At 40.2% G+C, this 24,621-nt stretch overlaps 1 long non-coding RNA gene across 1 annotated transcript; it reads right to left on the bottom strand.

The window, feature by feature from the left end:
• Positions 1 to 5,745: 5,745 nt before the first annotated feature.
• LOC106727289 lies at positions 5,746 to 24,608 on the bottom strand. Its single transcript, XR_001363456.1, has 3 exons — positions 24,492 to 24,608; positions 11,405 to 11,410; positions 5,746 to 5,758 (listed from the first exon to the last, which is right to left on the bottom strand). It is a non-coding gene; the product is annotated as an uncharacterized LOC106727289 (long non-coding RNA).
• Between the last annotated feature and the right edge of the window lie 13 nt (positions 24,609 to 24,621).

Here is a 24,621-nt window from a genome sequence, read left to right as displayed (position 1 = left end):
TGAGATGGGTGTGGAAGTGGCAGTTTCTCAGCCCCTAGGATCAGAGTTGGATGATGTGTATGATTAATTTGTGATAACTTCTTGGGGGCTTTTGAGGCTCCATGCTGCTTCTTTAGCCAACCAATGTAGGACCAGGCAGAGCCTGAAGCAATTACTCACTGATGTAGGGAAGGTTCTCATTTAAGTACTTGGGGGCACACAGCTGAGGTGAGAACAGTTTCTCCAAGCATGAATTTTCATGTGGAATTTTTCTTCTGAAAGAGAGTGAGAGAGAGGTTTGTATGTGTATACAGCAGGAGAAGGGGTGAAGAGAAAAGATTGGCTCTAGGTAGACGCTGTAGAAACTGTTTTCCTGAAGTTCTCTAGGAGACAATGAACACTAACATCCTTTCTTGGAACCCAACTGAAGTGGTGTGGAAAAAATGAGGTAGTTTCCTCAGCATCTACAAGGACCTCATTATCTCTTTACTCAACTGGCAGCTTGAGAATGCAGCTTTGGGAGTCTTAAGAAAATAGGCTTAGGAATCTCAGTCAAGGACTGGGCAGCTGTGGCAGAGAGAAGTACCACACGACCCTCAAGGAGCTTTGTGGGAAAACTACATTGATAGAAACATTTATGAATTCACATGAACTACCCATGTGGGAATGGTGATGGGGAGAGGAGAATTTTAATTTTGTAGGGGGATTGATTCCTGCACCACATTGGTGGGGTGCAAGAGCTTGAGAAATATGGGTTATTAAGGTTAAGAAATAGTGAAAAACTTAAACATGGAGGACTAGAGGTACTGCCCTCCCCCCTTTTCACTTTTTCATCTTCCCTATTCTTTTGGAATTTCTCTTTTTCAGGAATGTTCTTGATGTCTATTGATTTTTAAATCTGTGATTAAATGGCTATGGAGAGGAAAACTACATAATATGATTTGCCATCCACTCTAAGCCTTTTGGTTTATGACCTGCTTGCCTTAAAACATTTTTTAATTACATTTCATTGCTATCTACAAATTGCAAATCTCTATAATAGATGCTGCAAAGCACACAGCCATGGATGAGATAAGGTCCCAGGGCTGCAGGAGCTAACAACACTAGAAATGACAGAGAAGACATATTCATAGCTGCTGCCACAAAAGGCTGCTTGTGGTAAGTGGCTTGAGTGTTACAAAGGAAGTATTTTAGAAATTGAGGCAGAAGGAAGCATATCTTGCAGGTGACAGCAAGGGGGACTTGACTGGAATTTTTCTGAGACTTAAAATCATCCATGCGGTAAGATTTATTTTCATTGCAATAAAAATATTTTAATTACATTAAGTGCACATAAATCTCTAATAATAACAACAGAATGTTTATTTTTATAGTGACATTTGTTCAATAATCTCTAAAAAATATACTGATTGTCTTCTGACTTGAACACCTCTTGGTAGATGGGTGTCAGTCAGTCAGCCCCTACCAGGTCCCAAGTCACTAGCACTAAATCCAGTTTGATCAGAGGATTTGTTCCCTGCTATTCCATGTAGAGCTGTTGAGGTTTGAACAGGCCCAACAAATAGTCCCCTCTTGTCCATCTGGGTTCTGAACCAAGGGAAGTGTAAGAATTAAGAATAAGGTAGGTGGGAGGGCAACATATATTATTTTCAAGGAAGCTGATGCCAGAGGATATAGTTTCTGTTTATGGGCTAACAGGTCTACTAATATTGAATTACAGAAATAGAAAGATTTACTACGTATGCCTTTATAAAACTTAGGGCATGAAGTAGAGCAGAATGCATGTTTCATATGGAAAGATCAGATCTCAAAGTGGAAAAGGGGAGACGAAGGGGCAAAACTGTGCAGGTTCATTTTCTTAGTCCCAACCAATTGGACACATCCTCTCTCCTCCACAGTGAGGAGCAAGACAGAAGCAGAGAGAGGACGTAGCTGCTATGGCCATGAAGCACATGGAAGGGAGGTGTGGAAGAAGCTTTTCCCACTCCTAGTCCTCACAGAGTGGCCCTGAGAAACAGCTGAAGTCTACTTGAAAGCACCAGCTACAGATTGGATGAAATGCAGGGAGGAAAAAGAAAAGAAAAGAAAACTAAAGGAGTACATATTTTTATGGATTTGTTTACAATATGTATTTATTTTTGTATAATACCATTATTTTCCATAATGATAATTATATTATGTGTAACTCTATAGCTTTTTGTTTACTTGAAAATATAGCTTGGTGATTTTTCTCATTTCGTAACACTGGAACTCACTCTCCAAGTTGGTCCAGGGATTCATTTTTTTGGAAGTAGCTCTTGGCGTATCTGCTTTATATTTCACTTTCAAGAAGGGTCAGCATCTCTTTGAATTCACAACTTGTTTTTCTAATTTGACTTTATTTGATCACTTTGAGTTGGAGGAACTTAATAAAATGGGTTCTAATAACCTAGTGGGCCCTTCTTCTTCTTCTTTTTTTAAGTCAGCAAATGTACAGATCTCCCTAACAATTAAAAAAGGCCCACAGTGACTCTAGAACCATTAAGATATATGCTAATCTAATTAAATTTCTTAGTATAATTAGTTACTTCTTTTTCCTTAAGGGATAATCATATGCTCTTCAATTACAAGATATTTTTAGGTGTTCTGAAGTATGTAATTTTTTTGTGTGTGTAAAAAATAAAAAGGCTTCATTTCCTTTTTGTTTGAACAAAACCCACTAATTCCTTTGAATAATTTTAGGTGTCTCTTATTTACTTGGAAATATAAATTATGCCATTTAAAGATCGAGGAAGGATTTTGTCACAGCACTGGTATGTCATGGAGAAGGGGCTGAGGCCTTTGAGCTTCAGCATCTGTCTATTGTTAAGAACACCAGTCATGGAGCAGGAAGCGCAGGGAATCCTCACCTGAGGCCCTGGGTTCCGACTGCGGCCAAGCCTGCTGCCAAGCCTCAGGGAAACTTCTAATCACCCCACTTCTCATTGGAAAGAACTGCTAGAACAACTTATTTTTTTGTTGTTGTTGTCAAATTGGAAATCAAAAGAAAAATGTGATTTGCTTTATAAATTATTTCTCTAGAGCACTTAACTACAACAGAGGTGCCTATCTTTATTAGATATATTAGTGAGGTTAGAATAGGAATTCTCCCCATAAAAGACAATTTTATTTTTGTTATGAGAACAAATTTTAAGCAAAACAGAGTTTAAAATATCAGTCCATAATCAATTTTTATAAATACATAAATATCTGAAAGTCTAAAATTAAAGCTACATTTTTCATTCTCATCCCAAAATTTGTTCATTGTTGTTAGTATGTCACCATTAAATTAAAGGAGCTAAAGTGGTTGTAATTGAGATGTTACTTGGTTCTTATTTTAGCCCAAAGCTAGCATATTAATAAAACAGCCTATGAGTGTCCTGCTGTGGAAATAATAAACTAAATTTTCAGAATGGGGTTGTAGCCTAATAACAACTGAGACTTATTGCAGCATCATTAACTTTTCACTATCATTTAAGCCCTTTATTATGTTTTCTTTTTTCTGTTGTTTGGAATAATCTTAAAATGTATTCATCAAGCTGAAATTTTGGAAAGGGGATTGGGAGGTGAGAAAAAAAAGAGAAAGTGAAAGAAAGGAATGAAGGAGAAAGGGAAGACATAAAGGAGAGGGAAAGAGATATAAGGAGAGAATCCTATATAATAAAAGCCTAATATGCAAAAAGCCTAATATGCGAACAGTGGAACGACCAGCAGAATGACCAGTTGTTATGATGGGCACTGACCACCAAGGGACAGATGCTCAATGCAGGAGCTGCCCCCAGCTCCCAGGCCCCAGGCCAGCCAAAGGCAGATGCCAACAGGGGCCCCACTGATCGCCCTGCCAGTTGCCCTGCAGAGGGAGGCTACCAGCAGTGGCAGCGGGGGGCGGGACCAGTAAGCAGGTGGTGCCTGGCCGGCCAAGGCGGGTGCCAGTGGGGGCCACCCAATTGCCCTGCAGGTCACCCCACAGATTGGCCCTGATTGCTGGCCAGGCCTAGGGATTCTACCTGGGTACGAATTTCATGCACCGGGCCTCTAGTATAGGAATAAAAGCAACACAATAATATATTTTGCTTTTCTTTTTTTCAGGGTCCTAAACTGCCTTTTGATTTAGAATAGTAATATTAGGATTATGGAGTTTCTTTCAAAACAATGTTTTATATTATTTCATTAATAACTTTTAATTTTGAAATAATTATAGATGCATAAGAGATTGCAAAGATAGTATGGAGAAGTTCAGTGTACTTTAACTCAGTTTTCCCCATTGGTTACATCTTAACATATATAGTACATACTAGAGGCCTGGTGCACAAAAATTTGTGCACTCAGGGAGGTGGGGGGGTCCCTCAGCCTGGCCTGCACCCTCTCACAGTCTGGGAGACCTTGGGGGATGTCTGACTGGAGGCTTAGGTCCTCTCCCCCTGGGGGCCTAAGCCGCCAGTCGGACATCCTTAGCACTGCTGTGGGAGGTGGGAGAGGCTCCCGCCACTGCCACTGTGCTTGCCAGCCATCAGCCCAGCTTGTGGCTGAGTGGCGCTCCCCCTGTGGGAGTGCACTGACCACCAGGGGGCAGCTCCAGCCCCGCCCCCCATTGCCCCACTACCACTGCTGGTCACCGCTGCTCCCCGATCCCTGTCCCCTCACTCTGCCCGCTGGCACCCACCTTGGCTGGCCTGGTGCCACCCGCTGGTTGGCCCCACCCTTCACCAAACGGTTGTTCCACCTTTCTGTAGATTTGCATATTAGGCTTTTATTATATAGGATAATATATTTGATATAGTACAATATCAAAACCAGGAAGCTGACATTGGCACAATGTAAGCATATAGTTCTGTGATATTTTATCACACATGTAGCTTGATACAACTTCAGCAATGAAGCTATGGAACTAATCTACCACCACAGTGATCTCCCTCTTTCTAACTTATTACATTCCCACCCTCCTTTTTCACCCCACACCCTTCATCCTGAACTGCTGGAAACCTCTAATCTGTTCTCTATAATTCTGTCCTTTCAAGAATGTCATATAAATGGGATCATGCAGTGTATAGGGTTTTGAGATTGGTTATTTCTTTTTTAAAAAATATTTTTATTGATTTCAGAGAGGAAGGGAGAGGGAGAGATAGAAGCATCAAAGATGAGAGAGAATCATTGTTTGGCTGCCTCCTGCATGCACCCCACTTCCATGTGCCAACAAATTCTGGACCCCTAACCTAATTTACATAAACTCAAACAATTTGACAGGCATTTATTGAGAACAGAACATTTATCATCAGAAACTGCAGAGGTCACTCCCTACCCTCCAGAGGCATCCAGTCTGGTGAAGGAGAAAAGCATAGCAACATATAGGATCGAAACTGCAACCCTGGCATGTGCCCCGACTGGGAATCGAACTATGACCTCCTGGTTCTTAAGTCAATGCTCATCCATGGAGCCATGCCAGTCGGGCTGAGATTGGCTATTTCTACTCAACACAATCTCCTCAATATCCATCCTTCCTCTGTGTTCATTAACAGGTGGGTCCTTTTTATTGCTGAGCAGTATTTCAGGAAGGTGTTTAAGTAATTTGATGAATGCTAAAGTGCTCTCTATTCAATAAGGCATCGTTTAAATAATTCTATGCTGAGAAATTAGAAATCTTATATGATATGTCAATTACTCTTATTTAGGCTCTGATCATGCTACATCAACTCTGAGAAGGGCCCTTCTCAGCACCTTCACAAAATTCCTTGCAGAACCTTGCGGTGGTCTGTTTTACTCTCTTCCCCATGCCATGTCCAAGGAGAAATGGCATACTGGCCTTCCTCTATGCTCTCACTGCATCTTGTTCATATATATATATATATATATACACACACATACATACACACTAGAGGCCCGGTGCACAAAAATTCGTGCACTTGGGGGGGGGGGTCCCTCAGGCCGGCCTGCGCCCTCCCTCTGCGGGAGGCGACCGGGTGGGCCAATCAGGGGATGGAGCCGGCCAGCGAGCGGCCGGCCCCGCCCTACCACCCCTGCTGCCTCAGCGGCTGCTGCCAGTGGCCTCCCTCTGTGGGAGGTGACAGGGCGAGTGGCTGGCCCTGTACCCCCTGCCCCGAATTGCCCCTCTACCGCCACTGGTCACCACTGCCCCCTGATCACCGTCCCATTTCTCTGCCCGCTGGCACACGCCTTGGTTGGCCTGGTGCTGCCTGCTCACCAGCCCCGCTCCCTGCTGACCAGTGGTTCCACTGTTCAGTCGATTTGCATATTACACTTTTATTATATAGGATTACATAGGATGATACACACACATATACACATATATAGAGTGAAAACAAGCATTTACTTGCATTTTTAAAGAATATTTTTATTGATTTCAGAGAGAAAGGGAGAGGGAGATAGAAACATCAATGATGAGAGATAATCATTAATTGGCTGCCTCCTGCACACCCCATACTGGGGATTGAGCCTGCAAACTAGGCATGTGCCCTGACTGGGAATCAAACCATGACCCCCTGGTTTATAGGGCAAGACTCAACCACTGAGGCACTCTGGCCAGGCCATTTACTTGCATTTTGACATTTAGATGCCTCCTATGTATTAACAGAAAAGTTGTGTGTATGAGTCAAAATATGATATTGTGAATTTTACCTGTCATGTTGATTCTATGGAATAAACTCCACAAATAGAAAAAGTGTGTTCTATATTCTCCATAAAATTTAAAATAAATTCAAAACACATTTCTGAGGCTTTTAAAGTAGTCATTAACTAGTGGTTCTCAACCGTGGCTGCATGTTAGAGTCAGTTGGGGAGTCTTAAAAATCCCATTGCCTGGGCTGTACCCCACACCAATTAAATGAGATTCTCTGGGGATGAGGCCCAGGTATCAGAAATTTATAAAGCTCCCTGTATGATTCCAATGTGCAGCTAAGGTAGAAGGACCGTTTCCATAAACAAATACACTTTCTTTTGGACATTCCTGATTTCTCTTTGTAAACATATATGTTAATACTTTTTGTGTACATAAATTTACTTTTACATTTTAATTGAGTGAAAGGTTAGGAAGTATTCCTTACTCTACTCCCATGCTGTAAGAAAACTAGTTGTCATGAATGGCATGCATTGTGCAAAATATCCACTAGTTCATTTGTTTCTCCTAAAACAGAGTAAAACAAAAAAGCAAGATAAAAAAGAGTAATGATGATTAACCTTATACTCCAATTCTACAGATGAGAAAACAAAAGTGTAGATAGATGAAGTGATGTAGAGCCTAGGATGTAGCAAGCAAAGTGCCTAGAGTTCAGAATTTAAGGAGACCCTCCCTCTCAGGGGTGTGAGAGTACAGGTTGGCACCTGAGTGTGAGTGCTGCCTTAACCTGTGCTCCCTAAATGCCTCATCTCGTCCTAGTCCCAGGTCTGAAAATGAGTTAACGCCAATGTCAAAGCTAGACAGTGGCGGAAGAGATGCTAAGATCAGACCCCGGGCACGTATGCTTTCCTTACTGCGCTATCTTTAGGAAATAGACACTTATATTAGAAATGCAGAATTGTCTCTGCTTTGACTTAGTGTAGGGGGCTGATTATTGCTCTGCCCCACCCCCGGCCCCCTGAAGAAGCCCACATCCTAATCCTGAAAACCTATGACTATGTTATCTTATAGGGCAAAAGGGACTTTGCAGATGTAATTAAGTTAAGGATTTTTAGATGAGGGGATTGGCCGGCATTAACCTAAATCACAACAGGTAGGCAGGAGAGACAGAGTCAGAGGAGGGGATGTGAGGATGGAAGCAGAGGTTGAAGTGATGCCATTGTTAAAAGGAGGCCATGAGACAAGGAAAGCAGACAGCCTAGGTGGAGAAAGCAAGGAACACAGTCCTGCTGACACATGAATTTGATCCCATAGGACCCATATTCAGATTTCCGACCCTCCAGAACTATAATACATTTGTGTTGTTTGGGTCACAACATTTGGGGTAGGTAATTTGTTATAGCAGCAGTAGAAAACTCATACACTTAGTTACTTAGTTTACAACTAATATTTGTTTGCCAATCAGAAGTTTGTCAATTAAAGTAATTGGGTCATGTTATACCCCCCGCCCCCCCCCCCAAAAAAAAAGTTATCTTAAGTACTTAAAACACTTGCAGTGTGTTAAGTTGCCTGTACTCTGGGAGACACCTGGGAAATGAGCCAGCAGAGGAAAGAGCTTCTCATCTTCTCCTGGGGTGCACAATCACTGGGCCAAATGGTGGGCAGAATCCCCAGCTTCATTTAGTGTGTTATTGCTCTTTCTCCTGCTGTCTGGATATCTCTCTCAAAAAATAAAAAAATAAAAAAATAAAATTCAATGTATGATGCTACTTCTTCATAAAATTAAATTTCCCATTAGGGATCATGTTGGTGGAAGGTAAAATCTAGAGATTTGGAGGGCTAGGAAAATGGGTAAATGATGAGATAGACTTATTCTGGGAGCCACTAAGACTTGGAGCTGGAACCAGGGGTTGGGAATTGGAGACACAGACTCATTATGTGTAAGAATTTTCTAACAGTTCAAGTATTTCAGCAATGAAAAGAAATTTCTTTTTGGAGATGATGATTTCCCCTATATCCCAAGTATTCGAACAAAGATTAGGGAACTACAGTGTGGGGAAGAGATTAAAGCAATGGATACAAGATATGAGGGGTTTTAGATCCCTCTAAAATGGAAAATTTCTATTATGAGATTTATATTATTCCATTTCTTCTCTCTTTCCAAGGATATAAAGTGGCCACAAGTATAATAGTTCTTCCTCTCCACCCATCCATGGTTTTGCTTGCTGTGGTTTCAGTTACTAAAGCCAGCTGTGGTCTGAAAATATTAAATGAAAAATTCCAGAAAGAAAAAATGTTAAACTTAAATTGCTCACCAATCTGAGTAGCGTGATAACCCCCTACGCTGGCCTGCTCAGTTTGTGAGTCATCTATTTGTCCAGCGTATCCAGACTGTTTATCCTCCTGGCCCATTAGTCACTTAGTAGCTGTCTTGGTCATCAGATCCAATGTCATGGCATCATATTGTTTGTGTTCAAATAACTCTTATTTTACTTAATAATGACCCCAAAGCACAAGAGTAGTGATGCTGACAATTCAGATATGCCAAAGAGGAGCTGTAAAGTGCTTCCATTAAGTGAAAAGGTATCTATATATATAAAAGCCTAAGTGACTGGCCGACTGGCCAGTAGCTATGATGTGCACTGACCACCAGGGCGCAGATGCTCAATGCAGGAGCTGCCGAGCTGTGGTAACTTGGCAGCAGCGGTTCTTGGATGATGCATAAACCAGAGAGGAGGGAGCCCAATTCTGGGGTGTGTCAGCAGAGAACCACCCTCTCGCAATATGGGACCCCTTGGGAGATGCCGCAGAGCTGGTTTCGGCCTGATCCCCGCAGGCCAGTCTGAGGGCCTCTAGTTCTATATAATGAAAGGCTAATATGCAAATTGTCCCCACAGGTGGGTGTTCAACCAACTGGGAGTTAGACATGCACTGACCACCAGGGGGCGGCATGGACCATGGCGGGTGTCCCTGTGGGTGGCAGTGGAGGTGCTGCTGGCCCTGATGGGCCCTGACAAGAGCGGGGACCACGGCGGGATGGTGGAGCAAGTGCGTGGGTGCCACCAGGCCAAGGTGGGTGTGAGTGGAAGGCCTCGATCGCCCACAGATCGGCCCTGACCACCGGCCAGGCCTAGCGACTCTACCCTTGCACTGGGCCTCTAGTATATGTATAAGAAAAAAACAGTATGCATAGGGTAATATCTGTGGTTTCAGGCATTCACTGGGGGTCTTGGAACATATCCCCTGTGGACAAAGGGGCTACTATAAATGCATGTATATAATCTTCTTACTTCTTATTCTCCCATCCAAGTACTAACCAGGCCCGACCCTGCTTAGCTTCCGAGATCAGACGAGATCGGGCGCGTTCAGGGTGGTATGGCCGTAGACTACTTCTTATTCTCTTAGTAAATTACTTGCTTGCCATAGAAATCCCCAAATGCTACAGCATAGTGGTTCTTCTCATGTGAGATGCAATGCCTTGTTAAATAACATTTTTCCTAGAGAATGGAATTTAATATCAGATGTTTTTTGCTGGCCTACCCAGTGGGGTTATGTGTGAAGTCCACCAAAGTCTTCTTACTATGAGGTCTACATTCTAATACATGAGAAGCTAAGGCAAGTATTACAGGGAGACTTTTAAGATTGTCCCTCTTTTTTTTCCATTAAAGTAGGTGCCACAACATTTTCCAACCACTGGGTTTTATGTGTACGAGACCGTGAAGGAGAAACCTTCTTCAGAGCCCTTCAGGGTCTGGCTGAAGTCCACGTATGTCAGGGTCCTGCCATGTGTAAATCACACACCCAGATACATCCAGATCGAGCCCATCCATCACCTGCCAGTGGTGACATGGCTGCACTGTCTGTAAATCTGGTGAAAATAATGTATTTGTGCTGTGAGATGACATCCCATAATGAGATTGTGATATTCCATAGCATGTGACTTGCTATTTGTGACAAAGATGAATTTCGCAGTGTGCATAGCTGCGGAGAGGCTGCTGGGCCTAGTGGACACGTATAAAAGAAAGGCCCCTCTTAGGCCATTCTATCACAGCTCTTTTCTACTGGAAGTAATTTCTCAAGATGGCCAGAATGAGTTGCCAAATTAAATTTTCTCTAAAGGGTAGCTGAGCATTTAGGTAAAGAAAACTCTAAAGGAAAAAAAAATGTATAGAATACATTCATCAATATTTCTTGATTGTATTTATGGTTTATGATCACAGACCCCCATGGTCCACAACCTAAGTTAATGTGACCGACTCCTGTGCCCTCGGGGCATGTAATCAGTACAAAGTAAAAACTGTCTTTGTGTATGAAATTAAATAACCATGTATGTTCAGATTCTTAATCCCAGAGGAATATATGCAAGCATTTTTGAAATTCATCACTTTTTGGGGTCCTAAGTTGTCCTGAGTCTTTGCTACGAAAAGAACTCAGGTGCTTGAATCAGCAGTATCATCATCACTTGAGAGCTTATTGGAACTACAGACTCTTGGGTCCCATCAGACCTACTGAATTAGAATCTGCATTTTAACAAGATTACCAGGTGGTTCTTATATACATTAAAAGCGCTGTTTGAAATGTTTCAGTTTGCTCATCAGCACCACTTAGATTAGAATAAGGTGATAATTTAACACACATAATTCCAAATGCATGTATACATGTGTATAATTTTTTTTGCATTTTGCAAAGCATTTTCATAATCATTACCAAATTTGAGCTTTCTGATAACCTTGTAAAGTATGTACGTGCCATTACTCTCATCTTACATTTGAAGCACTTGAAGTTCATTGTGATTAACATTTTACCCAAGATGTATGCAGGGAGCTCAACTCAAACTCAAGTCTTTTCTTCCCAAGCCCAGTGTTCCTTTCTTATCATTGGTAGAGCATGTGCTATGAGTCTGTTTCTGTCCACAGGAGTTATGGGAAACTATGAAGCCATTCATTCATTCCCAGTTATCCCCATCATAAACAAGAATAGGCATCTGTAAATGATCAGCTGGACCTAGGGTTTCTGTGTGTGGCTGAGTCTGTGCAGCACTGTTTTGATTCCAATAGTATCACACCTGCCCTTTATTATATTAGTTCTGGATCTGACAGGTCCAGCATCAGCCAGTCCTGTTATGGCTGGATTAAGAATTGATCACATGGATCAACTTGGTGATACCCAGACCTGTGACAAACTACTAACTCTGCAATGTTTTTAAGTAACCTACTGCTCTGGAAAAAATTTCCCAGGCCAGCCATTGAAACACAGACCCATATGGCAAGCACTCTGTATTATACACTGCCCAGGGCAAAAGACACTCAAAAATACTTTTGATGGTGATAGAATGACTTATTAGCCACTAAGGGTAATGTACATTGTCGCCCTTGCTCTGGGGACTTTCATGAATTGGCTCTGGTTTCCACAAAGGGCCTTGTGACAGGATGAAGTCAGAGTCAGGGAATGCTAATGAGATACAGGCTGAAAGAGTTCTCTAGCCTCTCTTGGGAGCCGGTAGTCTGAGGCTATTCAAGAACCTCCTGGGCTTGTGGATCTAGGGGCCATAGAATAAAGGGGACATGTTTCAGGGCAGGGGTGCAAGGAAAGGCTAAGTGTATTAGACGCAGTTCTTCTTTTTATTTAATTTTTATTTTATTGTTTAAAGTATTACACATAGTAGTACATATATCTCCTTTTCCCCCCCATTGGCCTTCCCCCAGACTCCCCTACCCCGTCGTAGAAAAAGTTCTTCTGTTGCTCTAGTACATAATATGCTATTTTTCATAAGAGCTTGATAGAAAATGTTTAACCAAGAAGATTTTGTTTCAAAGAGAACAAACTGATGTACATAATTGAGGAGGGGGGTTAAGAAGAGAAGTAAACTCGTTGAGCTTCTCATTTAATACTCTCAACATTTTTGAAAATTAATCAGCTTACCTAAAGAATGGGCTAGATAGGTCCTTAAGGAAATTTCAAAGTTAAAAATGAATGTGGAGCCCTGGCCAGTATGGCTCAGTTGGTTGGAGCATCAACCCATACACTGAAAGGTTGCGATTCAGTTCTGCACAGGGCACACACCTGGGATGCAGGTTTTGTCCCTGGTTGGGCACGTACAAGAGGCAACTAATCAATATTTCTCTCCCACATTGACATTTTTTTCTCTCTCTCTCCCTTCCCCTCTAAAGACAGTAAGCATATCCCCGGGTGAGGATTGAAAAAAATAAAAAAAAATGAAAAAGGGAATGTGGACAACATTGAATATTTTTTCTGAATCGAGGAGTGAATGTTGCAGAATATATATATGAACATTAATGGGAAAAATAAACTGATGCTAACTCAGAATTTAACCTGTGTTCTTACAGATCAGTGAATCTCCCATTTTGATTTTGGGAGAGTCAATTCCAACATGCATAATTCATATAAGGTACTTTCTTAGTTGTATACAATCTATGTGGGGTTTTCTAAACATAAAGAATTAATTTTGTGATATTAAATATGATTTTTTAAGCTTTACTGGCTCATCATTTCTTTCCTGTAATTCTGAGATAATAGAAATAAAACTCTGCATTTGTATCACCTTCCATCATTATTCTCCAAAAGTCCCATCACTTTCCTGTAATTCTGAGATAATAGAAATAAAACTCTGACTGCATTTGTATCGCCTTCCATCATTATTCTCCAAAAGTCCCATTGTGCACAAACGCACTGACACAACCTCTCTGGTTCATGAAATCACATTTTGTAATGATGTCGATCATGCCCACATCCTTGTTAAAATATTAAACATGGTTTCTGACCTCCGGCCCACCTGCCGCCATGCTGGGGGAAAGTCTACCTTCTTATCTGGCCATGATGTTCTCTTTGGTAGCTGACTTGCTTTATGAATTCTCATTTATCCTTTTCCCACTCCTTTCACTGAGAATAGAAAGGACCCAATCAATAGTAAAGCAGAAAGAAAAGAAATGCTGTGGAAGCTTCTGTGTAGTGCTCTTCCTTGACCAGGAAGTCCCCTGTGCATTAGAGGAATGCCCCTGCTCAGTGCAATATGTGTGTGTTTGTCTAGTGCGGATTCTAAAACACACCTGGTTCATTAACATTTCATTACAGAGCATCTCAGGGAAAAAGACTGGTGAAGATATTATTCATATAAAATACAATGATTTCCAGGATAGAAAATAAGGTGTTTTCATATGAAAGAAGAAATCCAAAATTTCAGAGTGGACTAAGAAAAGGTGAGAATGCCCTACATGGGCACTCATGCTTCAAGTTTTCCTCTCCTTTTTGTTTTTCTATTTAAGACATTACTTTAAGTCTGGTACTTGTATTAGCCCAACTTTAGAAATGAGAAAACTGAAGCTCAGAGAGGTTGGATAACTTACCCAAGGCCACACAGCTAGCTGGGCAGAGATTGAATTCAAATCTAAAACTGCTGCTTTAAACCACTACAGACAGTGCCTCACATGAGGTGATGGATGGGTGAAACGTGCTTTGTAAACTATAAACTTGCACAGTGCACACTGGGAACTGGCAACATTTCTGACTCCTTTGTGTTTACGCCCCATACCTTTCCTCCTGGCTTCTCCTCCATTCTGGGATGCCTTTGCCACATGTCTCCACCTGTGGAAAACCTCCTCCTCTTTCAAAGGCTGCTCAGAGAAATTCTCCCTTCCTTTGTTGGTATTAATACCTCTCACAAGTGATGCACACATATATGTTGCTACAAGGAATTCTAAGAAGACAGAAAAAGCTGAGTCCTTCTGGTGCCCAATCCCAGACAGCTTCTTTCCCTGAAGAAACCACATGAATTCTTGCTCTGTATTTACTTGCACTCATGTACATAGAAATAAACAGTGTTGTTTTTAAAAAACATAAACATATTCCTTTCATATCACTGTCATTTTGGATGTTATTTTGATTGTGATTTTTATTTTATATTTTCTAATTGGTTTTACTAATATTTAGGAAAGCCCTGGGTATTAAATCTAACCACATTGCTAAACTCTTAATCCTCAAAACTTAAAAAATTGGTTCTCATGAATTTTCTAGATTGATGATCATATTATCTGCAAATAATGAGACCCCTTTCCTCTTCCCACATTTAATAGATGTGTTTGTTCTTTTCTTTTGTCTTATGTGATTGGATAAGATCTCGAGTCTAATGCTGAATAAGAGTGGTGACTATAGTGTGCATCTTTAACTTGTTTCGTATTTAACTAGGCAGTGTCTAGTGTTATTATGACACTTATTTTAGGTTCCTGGCATATGTCTTCTTTCTAGTTTGGGAAATTTTGGGGGCATCTTCTGATGGCTTATAATCAGGAATAGGTGTTGAATTTTATTCTTTTTTTCTGTATTTAGGTTCTTACCTGTTGAGATTATTTTATGGTTAACTGATTTTCTCTGTTAATGTAGTATATTACATGGATATTATCTTTGATCATGCCATTTTGTAGTTCTTTTACTGACCTATCAATTTTAACGCCTTTTCATGCTACTTTTTTGCATGCCTGCCACACTCTTATTCCCTGAAAACAGCATGAAGGGTTCTTGAAAATCATATTACTTTCATATTGTGGATTCTCAATTAATGTTGAATGACATGTCTTTATGAAAATTCATATCTGTTATGTCACCTGAGGAACATTGTAGTCATGCAGTTGGATGCTTTTCTTAAATTCTAAATATATATAAATTGAAGTTCAGGTCCAAGTACTCAAACCAAGTTAGGGCCAGAGCTTAGTCTCAAATTTAAGCTCTGTTACTTATTCTAGGTAAAATGCTCTTTTAGCCAACCCATAGGTATGATTGCCCGAGTTTGATGACATTCATCATCAGAGGCAGCATTCATATTTTTTACACGTGTGGGGGAAGCTGAGCAGTGTAGAGATGGAGAGTTCACTAACTGAATGGGAGAAGGAGTTGATCTCGGGGTAGAGTTTTCATCTCAGGCTCTATCATTGACCAGTAATCAGTCACCCAGACCAATTCAGATACTGATCTAAACACATGTAGCAAAAGGCTTGTATTAAAAAGACCCTCATTGCTCCTTGCAGAGGCCTAATACTAAATTAGCAGGGACCTCAGAAATCATTTCTGCCACCTCCCCTCCCCCCCTTTTTTTAGCACATGGGTACAATGAGATTCAGAAAAGACAAATGGGGTATGGAAGTCAACCTGAGTGTTAGCAAATGTCTCAGGCAGTCTGAAACTGCCTCTTTTCTTATGGCCTAATGATTTGTTTGCGATCACAAAGAAATGTCTCAAATTTAAGCTCTGTTACTTATTCTAGGTAAAATGCTCTTTTAGCCAACCCATAGGTATGATTGCCCGAGTTTGATGACATTCATCATCAGAGGCAGCATTCATATTTTTTACACGTGTGGGGGAAGCTGAGCAGTGTAGAGATGGAGAGTTCACTAACTGAATGGCAGTTCTTTCTAACTGGAGGGGAGAAGAAGTTGATCTCAGGGTAGAGTTTTCATCTCAGGCTCTATCATTGACCAGTAATCAGTCACCCAGACCAATTCAGATACTGATCTAAACACATGTAGCAAAAGGCTTGTATTAAAAAGACCCTCATTGCTCCTTGCAGAGGCCTAATACTAAATTAGCAGGGACCTCAGAAATCATTTCTGCCACCTCCCCTCCCCCCCTTTTTTTAGCACATGGGTACAATGAGATTCAGAAAAGACAAATGGGGTATGGAAGTCAACCTGAGTGTTAGCAAATGTCTCAGGCAGTCTGGAACTGCCTCTTTTCTTATGGCCTAATTATTTGTTTGCGATCACAAAGAAATGCCTGGCTAGGATAATTTTTGCTCCTTATTCTGCAAGAGCAGGCTACTTAAATTGGATCTGGGGAAAAAATCAGATAGATTTTTGAACAAATTTGGAAATGGAATGATGGCAGTGGTAATTATAAATTCCATGAGCTGCAGGAACAGTTTTATAGACCTAAATGCTCCCATTACTGAGGCACAATGATCACAGAGACTGAATCATAAGTGGGGTCCTGGTCTTGTGTCTTGTGTATATTTCTCTCTTCTCTGCGTCCAGCGCAGCTAGAGAGCTGTCTGGCTCCCGAGTAGGGGCGGCTGGGGATTGAGAAAATGAAAGAAAGAGATAGACACAGAGATGGAAGGAAAAAGCTGGGGCCAGATGGGACCACTGTCCTCTGATGGAGAGATAGGGGAAGGGACCCAGAGCCAATACAGCATGTTTATTGTATATAGCAAAAAACAGGAAGTTTTACTAAAAGTCAAGACAAAGGAGATTATGTGCATTCTTGGGTGGGCCTGAGTCATATTCATTCCTGGTGCTTGGCTGGATTTAAATAACAAAACCCACCCCCTGGCACCTGGGCTGAAGGTCAAGCTGACAACACTCCTGCCTTTTGGCAAAGCATGTTTCCAGGACATGGCTTTGCCGATGCCACTGGATTCAGCTGACAATAATTAAAGAAATGTCCATGTGCCTTCCCAGGTGCTCTCTACAGTGCCTATGAATTGAAAGCTGAGAGTACATCAGATTTGGCTTCATTCATTCAATACTGCACCAGTAATATTATACTAGCATCACTGTCAAATGGAAAACAAAACCAAGTCTAGGGAACACTGGTTATCCAAGTAGAGTATTGGAAAGACATTTTAAACAAGATGGTTAAAGCTGTTTCTAGGTTTACATACCTATATTACATCTTTGCATTATCACCAAAACTACTTGCCACAAATCTAATTGGTTTTACTAGACATACTACAGAGATACTTGGATAGATGTAGTCCCTGTTCGTTGAAGCCTTAATTTTGTAATATACCAGACATCTATTTTATATCATTATAAGAAATAATATATTTTAACAAAGTAAACAAATTGTCCTAAGAATATACATATACATAAATGGAGCACTTTGGAAAATGGTGGTGTGCAGGTGTGTTGGGTCTGTTTGGCAGGTGTATATAGTAAGAGAGGTTGTAAAACATCACAAAGAAGTAAATGGAGCACTTTGGAAAATGGTGGTGTGCAGGTGTATTGGGTCTGTAAAACATCACAAAGAAATTTTGATTTGAAATAAGAGGTAGAATACATTTTCTCCAGAAAGTCTTATCATCTCTCTTGCTCTGACCATTTCTGCATTTGCAAGACCTCAAACATTCAGTCAGTAGCACTTCTGTTTTTTACACTGATATGTTATTTTGTAACTATTTTCAAGACCTTTCATGCTTGGTCTTCCCAACAAGACTGACTGTAAGATCCTGAAAAATATGAGCATTTTTGAAATTTTCTTCAAGTCATTTTTGCAGCCAGAAAGGGTTTAGATAATGCATGTGAGTGTGCTGATGTGGATTAACATGTAAGAGATGACAATCAGGTAAAAACATTAATCAGATCCACAAAGCATAAGTCCCTGCTTCAAACACCAGGCAACAATGAAGGCATTTAAAAGCCACAAATAGGAGACCTTGAATGTTGCATATCCTGCAGGGGTGAGGCCAGAGAACAAATGCTTTCTTCCTAATGGAGCTTCTAAGAAGACTTTGCTCCCTATAACTTTTCTATATATTAATCACCCTATAGTCTAAAGAAAAACAAAACAAAACAACAAAAAAGACAAAACAGAATTAGGGTTTTCAAACTCATATAGCTTCCCATTAGATTTCCATGGTTGCATGATGAACTCTCCAGAAAATACCCCCTAGAGCAGTGGTTCTCAACCTGTGGGTTGCGACCCCTTTGGGGGTCGAACGACCCTTTCTCAGGGGTCGCCTAAGACCATCGGAAAACACATATATAATTACGTATTGTTTTTGTGATTAATCGCTATGCTTTAATTATGTTCAATTTGTAACAATGAAATTGGGGGTCACCACAACATGAGGAACTGTATTAAAGGGTCACGGCATTAGGCATTAGGAAGGTTGAGAGCCACTGCCCTAGTTAAGAGAGAGGATATGCCTAGCAAACAACATGCTGCCACCTACTGGTAAAATAGTGCAGAATATTTTCTCTGTTGCACTAAAAGAAGAAATAAATAATAATAATAATAACCTTTGTATTACACATTATAGTTAAGAAACACTTTCCCATGCACTATCTCATTTAATGCTTACAAGCTCCAGATTAGAAAATTTGGGTTCAGAGAGGGTAGGTAATTTTCAGAAAGTCACACAGATACACCTACTGGTAAAATAGTGCAGAATATTTTCTCTGTTGCACTAAAAGAAGAAATAAATAATAATAATAATAACCTTTGTATTACACATTATAGTTAAGAAACACTTTCCCATGCACTATCTCATTTAATGCTTACAAGCTCCAGATTAGAAAATTTGGGTTCAGAGAGGGTAGGTAATTTTCAGAAAGTCACACAGTGATTAGCAGATAAGGACTTAAACCTTACAAGTGAAGATGCATTATACATCAATACTAGTGAAGAGTAAACCATTATTCCATGCCTTGACAAATATTAAACATATCTTCCAAGCACGCAGCAGAAGTGTGTGGATTCGTCGTCCGATTGGAGCCTTACAGTGTGTGACTGACACATAACTCTTACTTTCTTGTTCTATAGCTATAACATGGTCTCTTCCTGAACTGAGTTTTGGGAGGTGGGGGTGGAGTGGAGTGGTGTAGGGAGCAAATCTTTCTCACACTCTTGAAAGCAAGATATATTTTCTTCTACTCTTTTATCCCTTACTGTTTCGTCAGTCATCTTTAAATACAAATTGAATAAAAAACATTTGGTGGCTTCCTAGGAATCCCAAATCCATGGCTCCCATATTCAGGTTCATCTCCCATTACACACCCCATGCACCCTATCTCTCCTGACCCCTGCACATTCCCTCTCGAAAGTTAGATAGTTTTAGCCATTTTCCCATCTGACTCTGCTCAGCAATACCCTATTGACCCATCAATGCCATCTCTTCGATTAATGATGCCTTGATCTTCTTAATGTGTGTTGAGCACTTTTCAACCACCAGTGGAGCTTATTTCCTTCCGTTTTTAGGATAGCTCATGGTTTCCCCTTCTATTAGTCTATCTCATTAATTTGTCTACTTAGAGGATAGGGATTAATCCTTATTAATTTCTGTAACTTCCAAAAAAACTTTGCATATATTAGGTGTTTAGTAAATATTTGATTTTACTTGAATTGTCATACCTCCATAAAAACCCAGAAAACACACCCTTATTGTAGGAGCAGCAAAAATCTTTTCCTAATGTGGGTAACACAGGGAGACAGGTGCTCTGGCCATTGCTTATCAGATCAATGAAGAGACCATCTAAGGGAGGAATCCCACCTTCACTCTTATGTTTGCTGTTCTCTGTGTAGGAACAATAATTTTTAGAAAGATATTTCTTATAGAGCATCCTCTCCCCCATCTATACTCATGCATCAAATTCTTGAATTCTTGCTAACAAAACATTTTATGTTAGGGTCCCTGTTTGATTGATGGTATTTGCAATCAGTATATTGATCTCCAAAGAAGGCTTGTCTGGTATTGTACCTCAATAATATTGGCTGCAGAATAATATCTGAATAAATATGCTAGAGCTATTTTATCCTCATTATCTTTTTTAACTTTTATTTTAAAATAGTTTTTAACCCAGAAAAGTCGCAAAAATAGTACAAAGAATTCCCATATTTTATTCCCATGAATTTATACTACAGTCTTTTGGGAGAGCATTTTGTAACTAAATAATAATTTATCAACATAAAAGGATATTAGAAGCTTATTTATTACTAGAGGCCCGGTGCATGAAATTTATGCACTGGGTGGGGGTCGGGGGAGTTCCTCAGCCTGGTCCTCTCACAGTCCAGGAGCCCTGTGATCAATTGCCCCAAAGAGGTAGGCCCTGCCCACCCACCGCAGCCAGCTGGTTGGTGGTCTGGGCCTCCCTTTGCGGGGTGATCATGGTGTGATGGCCAGGCCCCCGAACAATCACATTTCACTTGCCTTGGCTGGCCTGGCGCCAGTGGGTGTCATAGCGTGGTCATCAGGATGGTTGTTGGCTGGCCTGGCTCCAGTGGGTGTCATAGTGTGGTCATCAGGATGGTCATTCCATTCGGCCATTTGGTCATTCGGTCAATTTGCATATTACGCTTTTATTATTATAGATACCAAAAGTTGAGAATGACCTAAATATTCCAAAATAGAGGATACATTACATCAGTATCTAAAAATGATAAATCTGTAGCCATTAAAAGCCAAATTCCTTAAAAATATTTAAAGGGACATGCTCAATATTTTAGTTTGTAAGAGCTGCCATAACCGAATACCACAGACTGGATGGCTTAAACAACAGACATCTATTACTTATGGTTCTGGTGGCTTGCAGATGGCTGCCTTCTCCCTGTGTCCTCACATGGCCTTTCCTCTGTGTGTGCACATCCCTGGTGTCTCTTCTTCTTTTAATAAAAGAAACCAGTCATACTGGGTTAGGTTCCTACCCTTATGACCTAATTTAACCTTAATTATTTTCTAAAGGGCCATTCTCACATTGTAGGTTAGAGCTTCAATATATGAATTTTGGGGAAACATGATTCCATCCATAATACTCAAGATATCTTAACTGAAAAATACATCATAAAACCATGCTTACAGTATGATTTTCATTTTTAAAACACACCCACATATGCAGAGAAAAAAATAGTTTGGAAGATTACATGTCAAAATATTAATAGGTGATATTTCTGAATTATGAAATTATGAGTTATATTCACTTACTACATACTTTATAACATTTTGAACTTTTCTGTAATAAACAACCACTACTTTTCTAATTAGAAAAAATGCATTATAAGTAACACAAAACTGTAATAGCTTGTATGTTCTTTCATGTACATTAATGTATTTGATCTCTACAACTATGCTGTAAGGCAAAACCAGAAATTATGTTTTTCAATTTCTAGATGACAAAATTGAGGCTCAGAGAGGTTAAGTTGCATGGCCAAATATTCAGCCTCATAATCAGAATGGGTCTTCTGACTATTAACCCAGTCAGTGATCTTTCCATTATGCCACAGTTCTCCAAAATACAAATCTAGCAATACTCTATGATTATCCCCATCAACTTATTAATGATACTCAAGAAAGTAGAAAAATAATAACAATAGCAACATCAATATCAAAACAAGTGTTTCACGGGGAATCAATTGAGCTGTTGTAGTCTTCTACGGAAAAATTTGGGATACAAATAAACATAAATAAATAGTAACTTGGATTAAAAATTGTCACTGACTTGTTTTTTTTCTGCATCCTAATCTTACAATTGTTGTACATGTATAGAAATAAAGCATAATTGTAGGAACAGAGATTCCTCTAGGTCAACAATATTAATAATATCCCATTTGTAATATAGTCTTTCCCATTAAATCTCCATTCATATGATACAATCAACAGTCACAATAATTACCATGCAAATTGATGTTTTTCTGAGGTGAGGTCTATGTTCTATTTCTGACTGAGTAGAAGTCAATCATAACATTGAACAACTTCAACCTGTAAGCTGTACTGACTGTAGCAGTAGTGGGCATCATTCTGGGAAGTGGGCATGGTAGAGAACAAAGACCTCTATTGAAATGTGGCAGACAACCTCTTCTTCAATTCAAAAGTGGTGCTTTTCTAGCACCATGGAACTGGGATTATAGTATGTGGTAAAACCCTTTTATTATATGTGGCCCATGGACAGAGCTTTGGGACCAGACATCAGTACCTGTTTTAGTGGTTGGTGCCTCCTTGCTCTGTGCCAGTAAACTTCATCCAGACATTGTGGATCTCTGTCAATTTGTGGAATAAAGACAACTGACGGAAAAGGAATGACAAGACTTTCAAGACTTTCAAAAAGTCCCATCACTTGGTACCGGTTGTCTTGAGACAAATGGCTGGGCATTCCCTTCCAAGGAGGCTCCTGAACAGCTGTCAGAACTCATCTGGGTGAGAGATGAAACAGTGACCCAGGGTTAAAGGCTCCACCGTCTGCTGCAAATCCCCTGAGTTATCTAATCTGTCCAGCAGCACAGGCTTTCTGCAAAGGAAGCGTTATTTTATAGCTGACCTTTTAACAGAGGGGGAATAGCAACTGTTAGCAAATGCAGTGAGTAGTTGTCCTGAGATCATGCTGCCTGGATAAATCTTATAGAGCTTTAAAAAACTTCTGAAGGACAGATTAACATCTGGAAAGCCCACACAGACTGTGCACAAAAGACATTATATTGCAATGTGGAGTATTGCCTGGTTCTTAAAGGAACACACATACATACAGAGAGAGAGAGAGAGAGATACACACAGAAGGATATCATGAGCCTCAAGTCCCGCACATTGGTCAGGCTCCTCCAACCAAAAAATTCTAATCGGTGACTCTGAAGTACTTGTGGAAATGTAAGTCTTTCTCTGGCCTTCAGTATTCCTGTCTGTAGAACAAAACAAACAGCTAAAAAGAAAAGAGGGGATTAGAACTAGATGATCAATCCTTGGCATATCACTGTTTTTCATCCTTGTACTCATAGTAGACATGATTAGTTGGTCTTGGCATTGCCTCCAACCTGACGCAGCCCCAGATTTCTCACCAGCAATTGGTCTTAATTAATATATGAGATGTAACCCATTCTATCTACTTGAAATGTAGTGATGCCTATTGTGCTTTTCCTCAGCTGTATGACCAGGCGTAGTGACTCTGACTCCTGGTGGCACCTCTGGCACAGCACAGCATAATGGCCATCAGCAGGACATAGTGAGAATACTAGCACAGAGATAGTTTTTGGAGGAATTCTTGGGTTTTAGAGATGGCACATATGTCACTCCAGGGAAAAGGCATGTGTATCAGAATTAGAACCTAAGAGCAGTGGAAAACCATTGCAACTGCAATGGGGTGTTCATGAGCATTCTTCCCAGTGAACTCCAAAATACTGAAAAGAGGGGAATTAGTGTCTACAATAGCAGGAAGGGGTAGAGTTAGAAAAAATTCTTTATATTGTTAGTAATAGCCTCCTCCACCCCCCTTTTAAAACCTAGGCTGGTGTATTCTGACAAAAAGATTACATCTATATCATTATTTGTATTATTACTAATATAGGATTCATAGAATAAACTCTCAAATTAAAATTTGAGAGCTGGAGAAGACCACAGAGATGATCTAGCACATTGGTTCCCACATGGAAAACCATTGCAACTGCAATGGGGTGTTCATGAGCATTCTTCCCAGTGAACTCCAAAATACTGAAAAGAGGGGAATTAGTGTCTACAATAGCAGGAAGGGGTAGAGTTAGAAAAAATTCTTTATATTGTTAGTAATAGCCTCCTCCACCCCCCTTTTAAAACCTAGGCTGGTGTATTCTGACAAAAAGATTACATCTATATCATTATTTGTATTATTACTAACATAGGATTCATAGAATAAACTCTCAAATTAAATTTTGAGAGCTGGAGAAGACCACAGAGATGATCTAGCCAGGGGTGGGCAAACTTTTTGACTCGAGGGCCACAATGGGTTCTTAAACTGGACCGGAGGGCCAGAACAAAAGCATGGATGGAGTGTTTGTGTGAACTAATATAAATTCAAAGTAAACATCATTACATAAAAGGGTACGGTCTTTTTTTTTTTAGTTTTATTCATTTCAAACAGGACGGATCCGGCCCGCGGGCCGTAGTTTGCCCACGGCTGGACTAGACCATTTATGGGATCTCTTTGAGATTTTACCCAAAGGTAGGGAAAGAACACCATTGCAGCTTTTATTATTCTTTTCATTATTATAAGTTGAAAAAGAAAACCCAAGAGAATGTACAAACAAATTATTGGAATTAATAACAGAATGAAACAAGGTGGTTGGCTATAAGATCAATATACAAAACCAACTGTATTATTATACCAGGAACAAACAGAAAACATAATTTTTTAAAATATACTATTTACATGTGAAAAGGTTGCCACCTGCCTTGGCTCACCTGCACTGGGATGTCCTGGGCCTTCTTTCTCTGTTATCCATGGCTCCTCTCCTTTCTCCAACTGGGAAATCACCCTAGGTTTGGAAAATTCATATCCTGCTTATGCAGTAAAAAAAAAAAAAAAAAAAAA

This window comes from Myotis brandtii, unplaced genomic scaffold (assembly GCF_000412655.1).
Source record: "Myotis brandtii unplaced genomic scaffold, ASM41265v1 scaffold4, whole genome shotgun sequence".
In the NCBI taxonomy this organism is placed as follows: Eukaryota; Metazoa; Chordata; class Mammalia; order Chiroptera; family Vespertilionidae; genus Myotis; species Myotis brandtii.
The sequence above is the reverse complement of the archived record's forward strand: the minus strand, read 5'-3'. Positions and strand labels throughout refer to the sequence as shown.